The 19,283-nt window shown below is 46.1% G+C and overlaps 1 protein-coding gene and 1 long non-coding RNA gene across 2 annotated transcripts in view; both read right to left on the bottom strand.

Moving 5' to 3' along the window:
* Nucleotides 1-19,283, bottom strand: part of L3mbtl4 (l(3)mbt-like 4 (Drosophila)) — a 240,963-nt gene that overhangs the window by 114,024 nt on the left and 107,656 nt on the right.
* LOC106149075 lies at nucleotides 2,149-6,616 on the bottom strand. Its single transcript, XR_001235032.1, has 3 exons — nucleotides 5,714-6,616; nucleotides 3,405-3,512; nucleotides 2,149-2,860 (listed from the first exon to the last, which is right to left on the bottom strand). It is a non-coding gene; the product is annotated as an uncharacterized LOC106149075 (long non-coding RNA).

Raw genomic sequence — 19,283 nt, 5'->3', positions numbered from 1 at the left:
AGGAACACTTTTCAAAATTATCTATGAACAAAAAGTACATATCTTTGTAATTGGTCCTAATTAATTACATGTTTGGAAGGCCTCACATTCTCTCTCTCTCTCTCTGTCTTTTTCTCTCTATATATATGAATATCTTTTCATTTTAAATGAAAACATTGTATATCACTTGAACATTCAAGAAGACTTTTCTATATTTATGCATTTGCACATGTGCACAAGCATCTCACTTGTGTGTTGCACACTACCATAAACTCAGTGCGAACAGAGCACTCGCACGTACTTTTGGGTGTTCTCTCTCAAGGTGACAAATTCAGCTACCTTGACTAACGTATCTGCTAAGGTTAGGAGTGCCAGCTCTGTTCAGGAAAAACAATGAAGAAAAAGAACTCAGCCCCAAGCCACGGTCGCAGACACTTTCAGATCTGGGGGTGGGGTAGCGGGAATCCTGCCACCTGCTGCTCCCGCAGCATGGCTCTCGGGTTCCGGGAAACCAGAAAGCTGACCTTGGATGTCTGCAAAGGAAGCAACCCACCTGTGCGGATGGCTATTTGTAAAAATGTCATAATGCCATTTGCCAATCTTTGCTTTTGTTTCCTGTGCTTTAGGGGTCCAGAAAAGTCATTGCCAATACCAGCATACTGACGTTTTTTCTTTACATTTTCTTCTAGTAGTTTCAGAGTTTCAGGTACCCTTCAACAGATGAATAGATAGGGAATGTGGCATATGTACACAGTGGAGTATTACTCAGCCATAAAGAAGAGTAAAATCATCTTACTTGTGGCATGGAGCTGGAGGACCTTATATTAAATTAAGTAAGCTGTGAAGAGACCAGTACAGCACACTCTCTCTCATATGTGGAAACCAAAAGCAAGGTAGCCTAAGAGCACAACAGGGATTACTAGGAATTAGGAGGGGTACAGAGAGAACAAGGGGAAAGGAAAGGCTGCATTTGATCGGTGCACACTGCACGTGTTTGACAATATTGCACTGAACAACATTAATATGTGAACAAATACAAAGAGCATTTTTATTGTTATTTATTATTATTATTAAAAGTAACTAGTGAAAAGTAAGTCACAAAGATTGAAAAATAACTCTCATAAACACAGGGTAGCCAGTGATGTTGAGTTGTGAGAAACTGAAGCCTTGTTTGTGCGAATGTAAAACGTTGAAGGGACTTTGGAAACCAGTACAGTGGTTCCTACAGAGAATTAAAATCTACCTACGATCCAGCAATCTTACTTCTTGGTATTTACCCAAAAGAACAGAAATCAGAGCCTCAGAGAGAGATGTGCACACCCACATTCCCTGCAGCATTACTGACAGTACCCAGGAAACACTAGAGAAATGGGTGGAGGAAAGGCAGTACCATGTCGAATGCATGTACCACACAGCCTTAACAGAGAGAGATCCGGCCGTCAGCGACAGCATGGATCACCCTGGAGGACCCTATGCAAAGTGGCAGAAGCCAAGCGTTAGAAACAAATACCGCATGATTCCCCTTCTGTGAGGACCGAAGGTGGGCAGATATAGAAGTGGAGAACAGGATGGTAAAGGTGACAGGAGGCAGGATGAGGAGTTGCTGTCCAGCAGGATGATGTTTCAATTATGCATCAGTTCTAGAAATTTTGTACAACACTGTGCCTTAAGTAAGCAGTACTGTGTGACTACACTTCTAACTCTGGTAAGTGGGTAGATCTCATGTTATGCATCCATAGCACAATTTTTTAAAAGGTGGTCTTTCTTTCCTCCTTTGTCTGTAAATAAAAGTTTATTTGTAGGCTCAAATACATATAGAAAAGTTCCATGATCTCGAAGTTGATCGGCAGCTTTAGTCCCTCTAAGGAGTTAGCAAACCAAAGGCAAATGTACTCTGTAAATTAGTGGATGCAAAGTAATTTCTTATTTACGGTGAGAACTGACATTCATGAAATCTTGAAGGGAACTGTTTAAAAATAGCTGTTAAAAATTCCTGTGACACTAAAGATTGGGAACTTCAGTTAACTGGTTATAAGGATAATCACCTAATTCTTTCAGGAGAATACTACCAGTATTACTGTTTTCTACAATAAACTATTATAAAATATTATTTGGATGTTTTAATTTAGTTATTGAGAACATATAAAATATTTCATAAAATACTATCAGTCTAACCTAAAGTATGTGTTATGTGGATGTTTTATTTCTATTAAATTTAAATAGTGAAATTATCTTGAATATCAGAAAGATGCCACAAAATGGCGTAAACAATCTAAGATTGATAATACCAACAACAGGTTGCGCCTCCATTACTTTCCCTGGGCACTGGGCAGCCCTCACTTAAGTTCTTTGTGTATCAACTCCTCCAATCCTCACAGTTTCACCATGAAGCAGGCACTCTTACTGTGCACATTTCAGCTGCAGAAACCGAGGCAGAGGGGTGCCCTCATTCCGGGTCCTGGAGCTGAGAAGCCGTGCGGGCTGGGTGAAGCACTGCGGTTGGATGCAAGGCCTCAGCTTCCAGCTGTGAGCCGCCCTGAGTCTCACTCTTCCTGAATACATCAGAGCAAACAGAACAGAGGGGAGAGCTGGCTCGGGGCTCTGCACATGCTCGGTGCTTTCCCAGATGGGCACGGACGATATTAACATACTTGTATCACATCTTCGGCCCTGCCGAGCTAGGAACCAGTAGCCACGTTAGAATGCCCAGGAGTGGATTGTTGTTAAAATCTCACTCCCAGATGCAGAGCTGCAGCAAGAGCAGAACATGTGGTCAGGAAGGGATTCTTCAGAAAACAAAGGCGGATTCTCTGCACGGGATGACATGAGATGTGGAGAGCCGGCCATCTGGGTACTTTTTCATTAGGATGAGCTGTAACTTCTAAACCATGAGAAAGAAGAGAGGAAAGACAGCCTTGATTTTCTGCCAAAAAAGATTTTAAAGCTCCACACTAGCGGGTTTCTACGTGAGAATTTAAATATTTCCTACCCACATATACACAGTAAGGTTGCATCTACGCAGCCAAATACAACATTTTCCCTAATACAGCTGCACAGGTGCCCAAAGAGTGTGCTGCTTGAGCTGGAGCCAGGATCAGGTAGCAAAAACCTCTGCCATTTCATCCCACCCTCTAACATTTGCAGGCTGACATGGCATGCGAGCACCAAGCCAGGCGTATGGAAGCCTCAGCATGTGTAAGATACCATGGGTCCTTGTCCTAGGGACTTGAAAAACAAACAAATGAAAAATCTCCAAGGTGAAGCAAGTGTGTGCTGTGGCTCACTGTCATTACGCATAGTCAGTCGTATATGTAGCCAGGTATTCCCACTGATGGTAGGAAATAGACTTAGGAAGCACTTCACGTGAACCAAGAGTGGTAAGTGCGTATCGCACTACATGCATCCCTTCATTAAATAAGTCAAACCTTGGTAAGGAGGGTTTTCATAAAGCTGCATTTGCTGCTGCTGCATCTGAAGCAGGTGTGGAGGTCAGCTTGGGCAGGTTCTTGGCACAGGACTGGCCTCACTGGGCTCTGACGGAGGAGAGGGAGAAGCAGAACTGAGAGAGGCGCTCCAATGGCAGCAAGGCAGGACAGAAACACAATGTGGGGGTGAGGGTTGAGGGTTTGGCTCCAAGTTCAACTGCTCCTTTGGTTCCTGACTGGCGTCCATGCTCCCCAGCACCAGCCCTGACAGTGGCCTCTGGTGTGCAGGACTGGACCTGGAGGCTGGGGAGGCTCTGTGTGTGAGTGGTGGGAACAGAAGCAAAAGCTGCTCTACCAGAACATTCTAGAAGAACAGCCAGCAGCCCCTGCAAACTCAATCTGCGGCTGTTAAAGAGAATAATGCCACGTAAATCCACAAGCAACACAGAAGGGAAAGCAGAGATGCTGACTCTGAGCTCCAAGAACAACTTTGTGCCCAAACCACTGAGGCGCGGGCCTGACAGGAGTCACACAGGAGGACAACTTCGGAAGAGCAGTCAGCAGACACCGAGGGCACCATGACTGAGGCAGAGGATGCACAGCCTCTACGTCAGCCCCTACACCTGCTACGCTCACCTGGGCCTCTCCAGAGGTGCCCACTCCTCGTCACCTTGTCTATGCTGCCCAGGTGGTAAATTCTGTCACATGCAAGGATGAGCCCCTGGGGACCCCAGGAAGTGTGGCACATGGAGGGCAAGCAGACAGGGTCTTCTAGGCTTCCCGCCCTCTGCACCCCGCTCCAGCAGAGCTGGAGCTACACCCTCCTGCGTGGTCTCCCACTGCCACTGTGGCTGGGGTCAGGTGACACCAGGCCACTGGGTTTAGTGCCGGGGGAGTTTGAGACATGAGCCTCCAGGACCCCGGAGGAGCCAGAGGAGGACTCCAGGAGGCCACAGGACTCGGGCTTGGTCCTGAACTGCAAGATTCTATTTGTCAATTTTATGCTTCATTTTGTCAACCTCTATCCTTTCAAAACTTGCTAGTGCACAAGTAGTTTCAGTAAAAATGTTCCAGTTGTACATTTTGTCAGCAAATCTGGTGCTTTAAGCGCTTTAGATGTGTTAGCTCTGCAACCTCAGAAGACTGGAACTAGGTCCAGTGTGCAGGAGTGTACTTTGCCGGGTCCCCGCGAGCAGGGCCACACCGAGCTGGGTCTCACGGCTAGAGTCACCGACCAGAGTCCAGCTCTGGGAGACACAGCGGGCATGGCCTCCATCTCGGGCACACGGGCTCCTGGGGCTCCCGGCCGCCTGCTGCTCCTCCTCTGCACCTACTGGGCTCTCCCTTTGCTCCACTTTTCTCTTTTTGGTGTACTGAGGCTTCGGAGAAAACGAGAGTCTGCAGGTGCGTGTGTCCGGGGAAGGGTTAAGGTGGAGAGATCCTCTCCACAGAGGTGAATGCGGATTTCCTCCCACTTCTGAAACAGGCAATGCCCTTCTCAAAAGATCTCAGGAACACTGCGCACCCTGGGAAGCACAGGGCCCTTGAGATTACGAGGAGAGAGCGTCCCTACCCACTGTGTTTGCCAGGTGCTCTCACCCTTTACTCCGATAATGGCCACCGTCCTTCACAGCCTGTAGTGGCCCTTTAAGAGCTCACTTAACTCTAGGCATGAAATTAGCCCAACCCTACATGCTCCAGGCGGTTGTTCTTGGTAATGCAAGTACTCTCCACTTTCCCCTTGCTTGGTTTAGAAAACAGTTGTTTAAATCTCCACAGGTCATTACATTTTATCAGTGTGACAACAGAATTCTTATAAAATGTACTGATGCTTCATCACCTTAAGCTTCATGACATTTTTTTAGTGGTACTGGAAATCAAACCCTGTGCCTTACAACTGAGCTACAACCCCAGCCAGTTTTGACAGTACCTCACTAAGTTACCAGGTTTCCCTGGTGGGACACAAACTTGTCATCCTCCTGCCCCAGCCTCCCTGAATGCTAAGATTACAGGTGTGCCACTGCGCCCGGCTAACTCCGCGCCATCTCCCACACCAGCAAGACTTACCTGGTTAGCCCATGACAGTCACTGGGAATTTGACTACCTTTGGACCTGCTCAGGCTGTTATTTATCTTTCTTTTAGCTTGTAGACTATATGATGAAACTTACATTTAAAAACAAAGTGCAACATCTAAATTTTTAATTATAAAATTTCTAGCACAGAATGTTAGTAGAAGAGAAGAATGTTCCCGTACCCTCACTGCAAACCCTCCACATCTTCCCGTCCCCTCTGGTTTTGCTGTCCTCACCATGTAAGCAGGTGACACACAGGTGTGTGTCTCACTGTGAATGGCTGTAGCCGCTGTCACAACCGTGGTCACGAGGCTGGCGCCCGTCATTTCTAGGATCATCAGTGCCACCTTCTTCAGCATCAGCTCAGCAGCATTCCAGGATATCCTGCCCTTTCCTGGGTTCCATCTGCTGGGATGTACACCTTTCTCTGCAGGTCCTTCCTGTATAAAGACTCATCAATATGACTCCAGAGTTGGTTTGAGGTTCAACTTTTTATGAGAACCTGTTGAGTAATGTTCATCCCTTGGTTGAATTTTCATGGGTGCAATACACACAAAATGTGTTAGGTCCTTTCCTGGGGTTCCCAGTTCTTCCGGAAGCACCCGTGTGTCCTGGGAACACTGCACACCCCGGGAAACATAGGGCCCTTGAGATTACAAGGAGAGTCTCTACCCACTGTGTCTGCCAGGTGCTCTCACTTTCCTTGGCAATGGGAGACTTTTCATATTTTCCTCTGGTCTCTTTCCAGCATTTCCTTTGTCTCTTAATGAAAACACATGTAGACAGTCAGTGCGGCTTCTTGGCAGTGAGCCGCCTGCGACTCTGCAGGTGCGGGCCGAGGCGACCTCCCCTGCACAGGCTAGGCCACCTGGTGGCTAGGCACGGCCGGATGACATGAGAGTGACTCTGCAGGGACTGATCTGCAGAGCTGGGCGGCCTGATCACAAGGATTTGCTAGTCATCCAAAGTACTGCACAGTACGATAGCTCAGGAACCGCAGTCCTTTGCAGACTGGAAGTTCTCCGTCTCTGGTGGGGAGACTCTCGTGCCATCAGATGAACAGATAAAGAAAATGAGGTACTATATTTCTACACAGTGGAGAACTCCTCTGCCATAAAGAAAGACTGCAGTCACTTGAAGCTAAATGGATGTAATTTGAAACCATAATATTAAGTGAAATAAGTCAGACACACAAGCTTACGCATCGCGTGGTTTCTCTACCATGAGAAACTAAAATTCTACACTGAAATTTCTCACTGAAACTTTACACTCATTGACTAACCTTCTCCTCACTCCCACCCCAGCCGCTAATAATCACCACAGAGCTCTCTGCTCACAGGATTCATGTTCTGTAGATTCCACAGGTAAGTGAGATCAGAGAGTACTGTCTTTCCTGAACACAGTTCTCATCAGTGGAAAATGGAAGTCAAGGCGCAGAGATGTTGTGCTGTTTAACAAGGCTGAACTCAAATTTCCTGACCATCGCAAACACACATGTGCCACACACACTCACCAGGATGTCACTAAATTAATGACTTCCTGTCACTGTGACAGCTCTCTTCTGAAATAATAACAAACTGTTTAACCTCTTTTAGGAGACCACTGATCCCAATCTTATAATCTTTGAAATCTGGGATTTTTTTTTTCTCTACAGCTGTTACACCTTTCAATAAAAGTCTCTCTTGTTTCTACTTTGGCATGTCACCTTCTGAATTAAGAAAGAAAATAATCACACTTTTAGAAGTATTCAACTGAGCAGAACACATCTACAGCCAGGGAGTAAAGTACAAAGGCCTTGTGCGCGTTCTCTGTTTTACAGAAGCCATTTCCGGCTTACATTCTATCTCTCAGCTGTGCTGTCCATGGGGAGCCCTGCTAAGTAACTTATTTCTGGCTAAGCAAGGGATGCCACTACTTTGTTTTGTTTTGTTTTTTTGGGTTTTTCTCCGGTACCGGGAACGGAACTCACCTTGCACTTGCCAGGCAGGTGCTTTTGCCACTGAGCTAAGTCCCCAGCCCCGGGATGCCACTACTTTGAAACCCCTGTATTGAAATCTGTACACCACATAGCTTTATGAATCAATCAAACTGAGAAAACCAATTTCTTCTCTGAGTTCCGAGCAATACTTTAAAAAACAATAAAAAAATTCCATTTAAAATATGGCAGATCAGGACGGCTCCGCATTTAGCAGCTTAAGGAAGAAGATGATGTCTTGGACATCAGATATACTTATGAAAAAAGAAATTGGTTTTTGGAAGAAGTCTTTTCAAATTTCAGTTGATGAGAGATAATCTTTAAGACGCATGATTGATAAAATAGCTCCTTTTGGATCTTACTGCATTCAGAAGTAATCAATTTATCTAGCAAATCATGGGGAGGAATCGCCTCTGCGATGTCCGGGAATGTGCATGGCGAGTGATGAATTTTCCCATTAGTGCTAATGAGCTGGACTGGTGAACTCCCCAGCGCATCTGCAGAACACAGCCCAAACCATCTGTCTTTCACACTTAATTCAGTTTGTCTGTAGCCTGCATCTTCTACGCAATATTTCCCACAAAGCAATTTCAGGAATGATAGAATTACGAGAAAATACACGACAGAACTGGATATCCTGATACCAAAAACAAAGGAGACAGACAGGAGTCTGGGGAGAAAGAAAGTTACTTCCTCATGTTCCGTGCCTGTCTGAGTGTTATGTGACTGGAGTGAAGGCTGACACATTCATTCATGGAGATGAGAACTGCTTGGTCTGGTTTGAGAAATGGAGAAGACAATAAAGACTCAGAAAGAAAACCGTTGGAAGATGCTCATCATAGAGACACAAACCTGAGAAAACTTCATTGTAGTGAAGTAAAACAGTGACACGTAGATGATTGCAGGGATGTGCAGGAGAAAAGAAAATGGGAAAAGAGAACTAGCGACTTGCATTCACACAATACTTCACTCCCAAACACGGAGCCAGCTGTGGAGAATGATGTGACAGTGGCTTTTATAGCGTCCTTGGAAGCACCTAAGTGTTATTCTTCTTAGTTCAGTATATTTCAGACAATGAATAAGGGATCGAAAGAGATGTTCATAGTTTCACCCACTCATGGTCACCAAGGCACTGCTTTGCTCCACCCAGCTGCTGGGCTGCTGTCCTTTTCATGGCCCATGAGTAATGGACAACTCAAAGGCCACTTGTGTCCATGGCCATAATTATTTTCTCAGAAGCTGGATGTTTAAAGTCCAGTGATGACAGATAATGAGACAAGGTGATCCATATTGTTCCAATGTACATGTAAGCAAAGTATGGGAGGTCCCCTCTGAAATAGACTGTCAACCCCAATGGAATATCCATAGTCTCTTACTTGGAGTTTAAGTCCCAATTCTAATACTAATTATTTGCTCTATCCTTCTCTCTATCTCATTTATTCTAAACAAATTAATTGAGCAGCTACTATGTTCCAGGAGCTATTTTAGGCATTAGAGATAAAGAAGAGTATTACACACACATCATAGATATACACACATGCCACATATGCATATACTTATATATACATGTAAATATATGATAGTTGTATAAAAATACAGGTTTCAGGTTGAGCACAGCCTCCCTTTGGGAGTAACACATTCTCCTTCACCAAGAACCAGCTTGTTCCTGCCCTGTCTTCAAATCATGCCGACCATGCCCCAAGCACAGTGTGCACCTCACTTCTAGGAGGCAGGGAGGGTCAAGGATCTTGCTCCTGAATCCCTCTCTGCCCTTAGGACTGAATCCTTTTCCTGTGCTTCTCCTGAGACACACATCATTCCTTCCTTCGTTGTAGCCTCCACATTCATGTGTTCATCTTACACTTTCAACTTGATGGCAAGACGAGCTTCTTGACAACCCGCTGCTCCCTGTACCGTGTCTTGAGGTTCCATCCGCGTGCCTCGGACACTGCAGTATTTCAACCTGTGTTTCTGGAACAACTGGTTGAGGTTATCAATGAAATCAAACTGCCTTTGCTGAACTGCACCATTCCTTGTTCCCTAATAGCTGCCTTTCATTTTCCTTGGGACGTTTCTCCAGCTATTTATCCTTTCACTTTCAGACTCCTAAGTCCTGAGTCTGCTTCTTGCTCTGCAAGCACAGAGGCAGCAGCTGCTCTGCTGGCGGCAAGGCCCAGTGAGACCCGGGCCATGGGCGCCTTCCGGGTGCTGTCCAGTGCTGAACAGCGGGGAGTGCGTGACCCCTGAGGGGTGTCCGCTAGTGGATGAATAGCGGTGTGTGGGGAGCACAGCGGAGGAGACATCCACCCCAGGCGAGGGGCAGGGAAATGGCTAAGGAGTGACACCCCAGTGGCCCAGCCTGGAAGAGGACCCCTGTGGATTGACCCACTGTGGTCTGCAAAGCGGGGGCCCGGTGGGGCTGAGGAGAGCTGGAGGGGGCACTGAGAGGGGGTACCTGTGAAGACCAGTCTGGCTGCAGAGGGAGGGACCTGGAGGCCCAAGGCCGCGTCAGCGCAGAGAGATCTCTGCATGGAGGCCAAGGCTCGGTGAGAGTTCAGAGCAGTCACGGGGATGCAGCCACAACCGGTGAAGAAACGGCAGAGCAGAACCAACAGGGAACCAAGCAGCAGCATCTCAGTGAGCGCAGAAGGACCAAGGACAGAGGGCCAGGAGCAGAGAAGGTGACGCCGTGGAGACGAGGAATGCGATCACAGGGACGGCTGCGTGTCCAAAGACCTGGAGGGAAGACAAAGCTGGCAGTGCTGCAGAGAAGCCACAGGCACGAGCACTGAAAATGACCCCCGGGCCCTGGGACCCAGAGGAGCAAGGCGACGTGGCGGGAGCGGTGACGGTGGCACAGCACCACAGCCATGTGACAGAGAAGGGAGGAGTGTGAGATAGGAGCAGAGCAGGGATGGGCCGCCCCAGTGGGATGCCTGCGATAAACCAGAAGTTACAAGGACTTCAAGTGGAAAAATTATTGCTTGTGTGTGGTGGGCATGCTTCCACTTGCTGTGGTTGCTGGACAGATCCCAAGTAAAAATAAACACAGTTCAAGTGTGTGCTATTTAATACGCAGGCACAAAGCCGGTGCCTGTGACAGCAACATCGGGGTCAATGAACAAATCCTATCCACCTTGCAGAAGTCCCCAGTGCATGCCAGATCATGCAAGTGGTTTATTCGTTTTCACTGAGGTGCAATTTTCCTTTGTACAGATGCATTAAGGGCTGTGCAGAGCTTATGCAGAAGATCCTGTTAGGAAGGAAGGGACGAGCTGGGAGCGTGGCTCAGTCACAGAGCAGGGGCGTAGCATGTGCCCTCGAAGCCCTGGGTCCCCTCTCCTGCACCCAAAAACAATCAGACAAGAGAACAGATGGAAGGTCCCCAAGAAGGACTATGTTAAAGACAAGGAGAAGGGATGGCTGGGGATGGGCACTGTTTTCTCGGCAAGGGAGCAGCCGAGGTCAGGCGGGGGAAGACAGCAGAAACCGCAGCAAGGCGGTGGGCTCTGGAGGAGCACGGATGCCCAGAGCCAGGCTCAGAGAGCAGCAGAGACTCGGAAAAGTCACACGCAGGACTTCGTACTGAAGGGGTGTCTGTGTGGACAGCCCTGGAGCATCCCTGGGTGGTTGGGTGTCATAGCCAGAGACAAAGACGATGCCCCTCAGACAAAAGGGGACAGCAGTGACGGTGGGCATCAGACAACCCACATCCACATTCTGAGCCTGCCCCTTGCCGGGAGCAGGGAAAATGGCAATCTACCTGAGCCTCCGCTTCCCCGGCTGGAAAGCAGAGACCGGCTCTATCACGGAAGGTTGGCTGTGCCAGCTGAATGAAGCCACAGGAGTCGGGCCCTTAGTGTACAACAGAAACTCAAGAGTTGAAGTGCTGTGAAAACAAACTTTTCGCAGTAGATTATTGACACTAGGAGGGGATGAGAATCAACTGAGGTGTGCCGTGAACGTGTACCAACTTCCCGTGAGGAACGCAGTCGGTATGCACTGCAACCGCATGCTATGAGATGAGGGAAAAGGTAGAAAAGCGCAAAAGCCTTCCTAGCGAAGCTCCCATCCCGATGGTCAGCGACCACTGCATGCGCTGGGAAAGGCAGCGCGATGCTCCACACTGAACAGCTGGGGGCTAAAGCACGGTCCACCCCAGGCTCCGCGCCTGAGAAGTGACAGCAACAGGCTGAAGAGGTTGGGCCTTGCTCTGGCCCCTGAGCTCGGGCCACAAGGGCTCACACAGCCCTCAGGGCCCACAGAGACGCCGCCTTGTCCGGGAAGCGTCCTGGGGCCCGAAGCTGGCTGCAGAGACCTGCTCATCCTGGTGCGGTTGCGCCCTCCATTACTCTGCTCTGCCACAAGCACCAGCTGTGCCACCCACAGACGGTGAGCCTGGGAAGCGGGACAGATCCTTCCCCAGGCGGCACCCCAGCTGCAGAAAGAGCAGTCAACAAACGGATGCTGTGTGATGACAAAAGGACGGCCCCCTGGGAAGGGAGCAAATATGGCTACTTTGGGGTTGGATGCTTTTGCTGGAAACTTCGGTGATTATTGCTACTGATAGGTACTTATTAATTTACAAATTGATTATACTGATTTGACTTTTTTCTACAGTGTTTTCCTCTGAATTACCTGGACTCATTCTGTCTAGAAGAAACCCTTAGTCTATAACACAAAAATTTCATTGACTCCTTATATGACCTCTGTTAAATACCAGTAATGTCAGACTTGACTGATTAAATGAAGAGTGAGCGATTTTTTAAAAAAACTTTTTGGGTCAGGGCCTTAGCTATATATTTCCAGCTGGTGGAGATCCTCCTGTCCCAGCCTCCCAAGAGCCGGGATTACAGGCATGTGCTACCACACCTGGCTAAGTGCCTTATTAATTAGGGGTTAGCAATTTGATGGCATGTATCTTAAAGTGCAACACTTTGATCACTCAGGACAAATGCTTGCACAAAGGACAATGACATATTTCAGTGTAGCTAGAATGTCCTCCTGAATTAGGCAGTTTACTTTGCCTGCACTCCTGCTGTGGAGGAGGAGTCAATCCCTGCCTTGCAATCCCCTCCTGTGGGGGCAGCATACAGCCCCACAGCCCCGAGTCCCCCCTGGTTACCAATAAGAATCATGTGGAGTCCAGGGACACGATCGAGAGCCACCAATGTTGTTGCTGTTGCTTGGCTTTTGGTTTTCCTGCCGATTTAATTTTAGGACTCTGGCAGCTTGGATCACTGTGCTGAAATCCTTAGCACTTACATTCATGAGCAGAAAAACAGGTTTTGGAGCCACTACCAAATGGAAGCCCACACAGGGCTGGCACCTGCAGGCGGCAGAGGCAGGAGGGTGCTGTCCAAAACTCAGATCCCGGTGCACTTAGCAGACAGTGCCAGTCTAGGCTCGGCAAGGTGTGGCTCTTCACCCTTCCTCAAGACTTCTCTCGTGCTTGAGAATTAGCCACAGAGAATTCTTGGATAAACGTGTGGGTGGGCAGCACGCGAGAGAGGCAGGGTGTGAGGCCTGATTGCACGTGGATCCCTGCTCAGGAAACTGGGAATCATGATCTGTGCTATTTCATTCTTCTGAAGATTTCATCATCTGTGTTACAGTTGCATCAAAATAGCACCTAAGCCCTGCCCAAGGCCCGCACTCTCCAGAGGAGTCTGGGGGGTCGGAGAGAGGAGGAAACAATTAAGATGGGTAGGTTCCTGCACCAACTCCTTGTGACAAATGTCATCACTAAGTACTGCACACATGTACTAATAAAAATACAATTTTTGAAAAACCCCTAAAGGCAGAAGCTTGTAGGCCTCGCACATGTGGGGTCACCTGGGTCTCAGGCTGAAGGGCAAGCATGAGGGTTTCCTGGATGTGAGTGATAAACACATCACCTTAGAGAAGGAGAAACATCTCCCTATGCCACCCAAAGCCAAGGAGAACGGGAGCAGACACAGGGCCGCAACTGAGTGGTGGTCTCCACATAACCCACAGAAAAGCAAGGCCTCCTAATTCCTCACTCGGAGAAAATGAACCCTTTACTCTGCTCTGCTAGTTTGCTTTTTAATGCACCACAGAGAGATGCAGAAGGTATTAAATCTGTGATGAGTACTTGGCCAGGGAAGCTCCGATGAGCCTCAGAACAGTGTGGACACATCTCCAGCCTCCCTGGGTAAGGTAGTGCTCGGTGACCTCCAGCAAAGCCAGACGCTGGCCACTGGCAACCCCAGCGGGTCAGCAAGCCTGGGTCTGGCTGTGGTTGCTAGTGGGTTTCCCCTGAGCGTCCTGGCTGCCGCCTCCAGGTCAGACTCTGCAAGGCAGGGATTGACTACAAGCACCCGCTAGGTGGTCCACACCAAGAGGATCACCTAGCAGAAACTTGTCATGTGAGCGCGACACCTGGAAGTCTCCTTCGACATTCTAGAGGAAATGAAATTTTTTGGTCACTTTTTCTTTTGGAATTGAAATAGACCTTACATACAGGGGCACTGATTCTAACCGATCTTCACAATCTGGACACCACCCTGTAAGAAGGTCTAGAGCAGAACAGAAGGTGACTCCAGCTATCCACCCTGTCTCTCTTCCAGTCACTTCCCCGGGGAAAACCAGCGCTGGATTTTAATAGAGGAGGTAGTTTGGGCTGCATTTGCACCTTATAGTAACAGTTATTCAGTGTCACTATTGTTTTCTTTCCTTTAGCTTCATGTGTGTGAGTTTCATGCGTGTGCACAGCGCCCTGCCGTGTGGACATGCACCTGCCCCGTGCACACGTTCTGCTCACGGGCGTCTGAGCACACGCCGGTGCAGGGGCTGACTGGTATGGGCACACGTCCTGCAGGGAGCCGACACACACTTCCCGCCAGGCAGGCGGCTAGCAATGGGATCGCTCTATTTCTGAAGCTAATAATGGCTCTCCGTGCATTCTGTAAAAGGCCTCTCAGTTCACAGCTCCATTTATTATATGCATAATTATGCGCTGTCCATTCCAACTTGAACTTCCTGCGGCACATATTATTATAACCGAGGTCACTGCCTTGTATCTGTGTCAAGCAGCAGGATCATTTACAGATGCATGGCCTATTTTTCACTGTGGGCTACTGCTCTGGCATCACGTACCTTGGACTAATGGAATCCTAAGCCCACTTCTACAGTGCCCACTGTTATGGATGAAGGAATTTACAAAACCCAGGAACAGCAGCCGGTCCTTACTAAGTGGGCAGTGCACCTCTCTCATCTGGCTCTGCATAATTAGGAAATTAATACAAAATCTGACAAACTCAGGCCTTCAAAGTACAATTTCTGAGACTGGAGTATGATGATGCAATTATTATAGCATCAAAATGAGAATAATCAACACACAGGGATGATTACAATCCTTATACTAGCTTAATATTTTCATCACTAAAGCTTTTATTCCATATTTCTGATTTTTAAGTTTCTTGTTGATATTTTATGTTCTACAAGAGTACTTTAACAGTTCTACACATCAAAGAGGAAGGAACCATTCAAGAAGCTTGTATACTTTATTTTCTATAAAAATTTTGAGTGATAACTACAACTGTCCTGCCAAACCACCTCCGTGTGTGTGTGTGTGTGTGTGTGTGTGTGTGTGTGTGTGTGTGTTGAAGCTGGAGATAAAATTTTATATTTGAAAGGAATCTTGGAGATCATATTGTACTGGCTCTGTCTCATGCCAGAAACGTCTCCTCAGCTGGTCACACAGCTATCATAGTTTGTGTGTAGTTCATTATCCATTTTCCCTTCTAATCTTAAACCTTCTTCATCTACAAAGGAGAGGCATAATTTCAACCAGTACTTCAGTTCTGCGTACTTCGGGGTAAGAGAAAGATGGTCAGATGAGCTATTAGAAGACATTGTCTTTAGGAGATGTGTGTCCACCTAACTCTCTGAGATGTACAGCATACATATAAAATCAGCTCTCTCAGGTACAAGCCAGATGCGGATGGGAAGACATAGTTTATACAAGGCTCGCTTCTCCATTCGTAACATGGGGACAAGGTAATGTACTTGTCCATCATAGGGCTGTGTGGTGTATTCAGTAAGACAATACATATGAAAACTAACATTCTTAGAATGGTTAAGTGGCAGTCAAGTATATTACTGTGATGTCTACTATTAGCTGATACAATAGATTCTTTACAAGTGGAAAATCACCAGTATTCAAACTTTACATCACTCTGTCTACTCTTCTGTCTGCAAGTAGTTTCCAAAAGTCTGTGGTACTGTCTGTATGATCCTCATTCCTGAAAGAAAACTGGTCCTGGCTGGGTTAACTCCTGGGATTGTAGACATCACATTTTCATAGTGGTGTTTGTTTTCCCAAACTTAAGAAAACAGAGTCTCTAAAAGGATTGTATATTTAAGCTTAGCATGCTTAAAAAAGAAGCTATAGTATGTAAAAAAGTTACAAGGCTTAGGGATATTTTTCTTGAAAAAAGAATAATCCAGTTGTCCATGCATTCAGCTTGGCTCAGATAAATTCTTGAGCAGTTTGAGTAATTCCACAAAATCACTGAAAGTTCATTATAGAAAATATGTACATAATTTCCTGCACCTAGGAAATAATGAAGGGATCATTATTCTTGGTTCTTCAAAAATCTTTAGGAGAAAGGGTTATTCCAACCAGTTCTTGTTGTTGGCAATCGTTTGCAGTTATGGGCTTTACATTTGGAATACAGATCCTGGACTCAAGATATGTATGTTCTAACAAATACACATATGAGTAAGTCCAGGCAGTATACTATACATCTCAGAGAGTTAGATGGACACACATCTCCTAGACCAGACAGCATCACAGACATTGGACTGGGGACCCTCTGACTGACAGTTTTATTTGCCTTGGTTCTAGTTACCTGTGGATAACTATGGTCAGAAAATATTATATGGAAAATTACAGAAATAAACAATGTGTTTAAGTGTGTTTATCAAACAATGTATATGACAATGTGTGTGTGTTCAAGCTGTGTGCCCTTTTGTGTAGTGTGGTGAGGTCTTGTGCAGTCCCCCTTTCTCCCACCAGGGACACGAATCATCCTTCATCCAGTGTCCAGCCCATCCGCTAGTCACTCAGTAGCTATCTCTATTTGCCTAGGTACTGCAGTGCTTGTGCTCAATCACCTTTTTCATGGATAATGAGAATTCTGAAACTTAGCAGCAAATGAGAAGCCACCTTGTCCAGTCACCTTGTTTTGTGGAAGAAGAAACCAATTGAGGCCCTGAGATGGGATGGATTTGTCCTATATCCTGTGACCTGGAATTTGAAGGATGACTCTTAAATTGCTTTTGCTGGAGGCTAAGCCCACTTGAAATTATTTTGCTTTGAAAAAATAAGTGGAGGAATGATGCTTTCCAGCCTAGGGAGGTCCCTGTGTTAGGATCAACTAGTGCGTGAGCTCCTCCTGCTCAAGAACTTCGCCTCTGAGGTCTGCAGACTGTCCCTAATGCTCGGCCACCGAGGCTGGCCCAGGAATGCCTACGAGGAAGTAAGGCTGTCACCACGCAGGATATTCTCAGTGGAGACACAGAGATTAGACGAACTGCTGCCAACAGCCATCAAGTGGCTCCCCAGCGCTCAGAGGAAAAGGAAGGAGAACTGAGTATGAGAGCGGAGGTGAGAGAAGACACGGGGGCAAGGACAGCAGAGCCAACGCTGTCTACTAGGAATCCCAGAGAGCCCAGCTAGGGATAGAGTGTTACAAATATGTCAAGAAAGAGATGATCTGACACGAAGAACGACTCTGGCCTCACACTGTGAGAAAACAATACCACGGGTAAATTTAATGCAAGAAACCCACAGGTAGACATAGCTGGGAGAACTTAAAATTTTACCTACACACACACACACACACACACACACACACACACACACACTTCAGTGGATAGTAGACTCTGCCACCACCACAATACAAATCCGGAACTGGGAGTGTACAGCATGGACAGAATTCTATATAACATAAGAGGCCTTGATTAACTTCCATCTCCTGTCAAATTCCTTTCATGACTGGGATGTGATTCCTGACGTGCAAATATTTCCAACATCATATTTAGGTACAATTGACAAAGAAAAACAAACCTTGAAGTGAAGTATGTCAGAACAAGGAACAAAAGATGCTAAATCAAGAAATAAGGAGGACAGTGTGGCAGAGAGAGACTACACCAGGATTGTCACTAAAGCCACTAAGATGGATGGAAAGAAGGTGCACGGCTGCATGAAATGTGACTGCAAAAATCTCTGCCCTCCCCCAGCTCTTCTTCTTACCAAGAATTTATCTCTGTGTCTAAAAATGCAAGTAGTAAGATGTGAATATCAAATTCAGTTCACACTACTGGGTGCACTGAATGAGGAAGGAAAGAAATGCACACAGCATTTCATCTTTACCCAAAGAAAGCCAAGTTACTGTTCTAATGACTTTGATAATAACAGGAATGTAGGCTTGGGAATGTATTAGAATACATTAGAATGACCACTAGAATAGTTCTAAGCCTTCCTTCTGAAATGGAACCAATCAACCAACAAAATGGTATTGAGAGGAAGGAAGGAAGGAAAGAATGAGAGGGAGAAAAGAAAAGAAAGGGAGGGATGGAAAGTACATAAGCTCTTCCTTTTGTCCACCATCAATGACAATAAAAAATATTTAAGGCATAAAACATATTGACATATGTACTTGTTTTTGAGACATGGTCTCACTAGTTCAGGCTGGCTTTGAACTCACTATAGAGGCCAGGATGGCCTTCAGCTCACAGCAATCCTCCTGTCTCAGCCTCCTGAGTACTGAGATTACATTTGTGTACCACCCTACCCAGCTAGCATATGTACATTTTATGAAGTAAGTATAACAACAACTACAAATAGATTAAACTTCTGTCAATGGTAAGACTCAGAATTTTCTCCTCTAAGGCAGTCATGTGCTTTTCCAAAAAGCATGCCTAAATGGAACAACATGGATGACCAAAACATAACAGAATGGGCAAATGCTCTTTGAACACATGCATGTGCACACAAAATAATTTTATTTGGAATTCCTAATATAAGACAAGATAGAACTAAAAAGAAAAAATAAGACAAAGAGTCATTTCCAACTAATAGAATCCAGAACACAAAGACATTGTGATCTTAAAATTTATGGACAAAGGGGGCTGGGGATTTAGCTCAGCGGCAAAGGCGCCTGCCTGGCAAGCGCAAGGTCGTGAGTTCGGTTCCCGGTACCGGAGGAAAAAAAAAAAAAAAAAAAAAGACCCAAAATTTATGGACAAAAACTTTAGAGAATGTATCTGAGGAATTTTTGATGATATGCGAAACCATAATTTTTTTAAAAGACAAGAATTGTATATTCTGTCTGATTCTACTCATCAAAACATACAGAGACATATATGAAAAAAGGTTTGAAAAATTAAACAGATTTAGGCACACAACTTTGTAGTTAGAATACACGCGCGCGTGCGCACACACACACACACACACACACACACACAGTAGTATCGGGAGTTGAAGCCAGGGCCTTCTCATTGAGTTGACCCCTGACCTATTTTTCTAAAATTTTGAGACAGTCTTGCTAAGTTGCCAAATTTTCCAGGATATTCTGCTCCTTTTACCTCAGCTTCCCAGAGTTTTGTGACTACCCCGGGGCTCATGTGATGATAAAAGTGGTGTCTATTTTAAAATAATGTAAATTGGTACTTTGACTTTAATTTTTGAGGTGTTCAAAATGATCAGATATCATCATCTTGGCTTCCCCTTTGCTCATGTTCTATGATTCACACAGAAAGTAAAGTAACATCTGTTTTCATCATAGTAAGGGTACAGTTCC

Source organism: Chinchilla lanigera, unplaced genomic scaffold (genome assembly GCF_000276665.1).
Source record: "Chinchilla lanigera isolate Chin_1 unplaced genomic scaffold, ChiLan1.0 scaffold00001, whole genome shotgun sequence".
Lineage (NCBI taxonomy): Eukaryota > Metazoa > Chordata > Mammalia > Rodentia > Chinchillidae > Chinchilla > Chinchilla lanigera.
The sequence above is the reverse complement of the archived record's forward strand: the minus strand, read 5'-3'. Positions and strand labels throughout refer to the sequence as shown.